Source organism: Alexandromys fortis, unplaced genomic scaffold (genome assembly GCF_014885135.2).
Source record: "Alexandromys fortis isolate MF-2015 unplaced genomic scaffold, M_Fortis_MF-2015_v1.1 scaffold_47, whole genome shotgun sequence".
Classification (NCBI taxonomy): Eukaryota; Metazoa; Chordata; class Mammalia; order Rodentia; family Cricetidae; genus Alexandromys; species Alexandromys fortis.
The window spans coordinates 2514997-2517530 of NW_026067957.1; positions in this window are offsets into that span (position 1 = coordinate 2514997).

Genomic DNA, 2534 nt, shown 5'->3' on the forward strand with positions numbered 1-2534 from the left:
AGGAGATCAAATTATAGACTCACTGACCTTTATTTATCTCTAGAAACCAATTATGAGTGAGTACATCCCAAGTTCATCTTTTTGGGTCTGGGTTACCTCACTCAGGATAGTGTGTTCTATTTCCATCCATTTGCATGCAAAATTCGAGAAGTCATTGTTTTTTACCGCTGAGTAGTATTCTAATGTGTATATATTCCACACTTTCTTCATCCATTCTTCCATTGAAGGACATCTAGGTTGTTTCCAGGTTCTGGCTATTACAAATAATGCTGCTATGAACATAGGTGAACAAATGCCCCTGTCATATGATCGGGCCTCTCTTTAAAGTGCTTCTGGATAAGGAGACTCATCCTTCACTGGGAGGAGTTAGTGTGATTCAACTGGTGCCGATGCTCAGCAAATCGATCTGTGACTTGAGCAGAGACAACTCATAGGCTGTAAAGGAAAGCTAATAAGGCAGATCACATTCACCATTCACTGGGACAAATTGTAGCTTGCCTCTACTATTTATGCCTAAAGAGTGTGTTCAAAATAGGAAAAAAGGGGGAAAAATAAACTTGGGCAGAATTCCAGGGAAGTGTAGAATTTTTGTGAGATTGTATGACCTGAGAGAGGGTTATCATAAGTAAATCATTTAACAAGTCCAGGCAAAATAAATACACATGGTCGTGTTTTGACCATTAGTGGCTCTTGACCACTTGGATGATCTTCATACATTACAATGCTTGCTCCAATGGCAGCAATATTGATTTTGATCAGAACAATTTTGCAATCTGCTACATGTTCCCTTGTGCAATGCCCTATTTTTCTATCACCTCATAACAACCTTTGAAGATAGCCTTGGTAGCTTTTATTCACCTCAATTTCTTTAGAGGATAAAACCAAAGTGTCTAGAAGTTCACCAACTTGCAGATGGGGAAGAACGGGGTTAGCAACAGAATCTTGGCTTTTTGGTTGCTGCTCTAAAATTTCCTAAGACGTCTTGTAACTTTGTAACTTACTTTGTAAGTAAGAGGAGACTTATTTAAATCTCCAGGGAGCTAAAGAACACAGGCTTCCTATATTTCACATAATAGGAAACCCATCTCAACTGTTTTTAAGAGAGATGATGGTTTCATTTGTCTGTGTAACTGAAAAGTCTGAGAGGACTGGTTGGTATAGATTGATCTACATCCTCTAATTTCTTGTCTCAAATATGTGTCTCTCAAATCTGAGCATTCTTTTATTCCATGTATGTTTACTCCTCGGGCAAGCTCTTCTCAAATGGTATAAGGCTGAAACACCACCTGCAGCTCTTAGCCTTATAATCTTCTAAGGCCAACACCAGTGAGAGCAAATTCTACCCTCCCCACTTTTTGTCAATAGTTTTGCCCTGAACCTTCACATTGGTCTTTTCTCTGTGATACTTTAGACATGTGTCGGGAGATATGATGTTTCCTATTGACCAGGCCTGGTTCATAGGACTATGATCAAGGAAGAAGATGGGGACATGTAGGCAGAGACTGTTCGTTCATTTCCCAGCTTCCCCAAACCGAAATAATCACACGGAAACTCTATTAATTAAAACATTGCTTGGCCTATTAGCTTAGGATTCCTATTGACCCATTTTTATTATTTTGTTTATTGCCATAAATTGTGGCTTACCAGGTAAAGTTCTGTCCAGTTTCTGCCTCCTTTGGCAGCTACATGACATCTCCCTGACTCTGTCTTCGTTTTTCCTCTCTCTCTGCTTGGAATTCCAACCTTGTTCTATTCTATGCTGTCATAGGCCCAAAGCAGATTCCTTATTAACCAATGGTAATAAAACATATTCTCAGCATATAGAAGGGAACCAATCCCACATCACCTCTCCTCTTATTTATTTTATTTATTTATTTATTTATTTATTTATTTATTTATTTATTTTTTGAATTTTCGAGACAGGGTTTCTCTGTAGCTTTTGGTTCCTGTCCTGGAACTAGCTCTTGTAGACCAGGCTGGCCTCGAACACTCAGAGATCCGCCTGCCTCTGCCTCCCAAGTGCTGGGATTAAAGGCGTGCGCCACCACTGCCCGGCTCTTATTTATTTTTATTTATTTATTAAATGGGTTAATAAGAATCCTAAGCTAATGGGACAAACCGTGTTTTAATTAATACAGTTTCACTGTGATTATCTTAGGTCTGGGCAGCCAGAAAGTGAAAAGTCTCCACCTACCAGGATAGCCTCTTGGGATATTAATCTAGTGAATGGGGATGTGGTTCTGTGGAGAAGGGTGTGGGGAAGATTCTTGAAAAAAAAGTCGATTCACTTCCTCTACAAGATCCATTTTCACTCACATCTATTACTGCCATTGTGAATGAAGAGTGAAAAACAGAGGGGCAGGTGGGGTACGTGTGTATACTGCTCCACGGGATGTTCTTTTGACCCACATTTTGCTACCAGAGCACATGCTCACAATACAATTTCTTACTTGACTTAGCTGTGTGCTATACTCTAAATCTTCTTTCTGGCAGTATTATGCTTGCTCATGCTATCAGCTTCATTGAGCGATCTT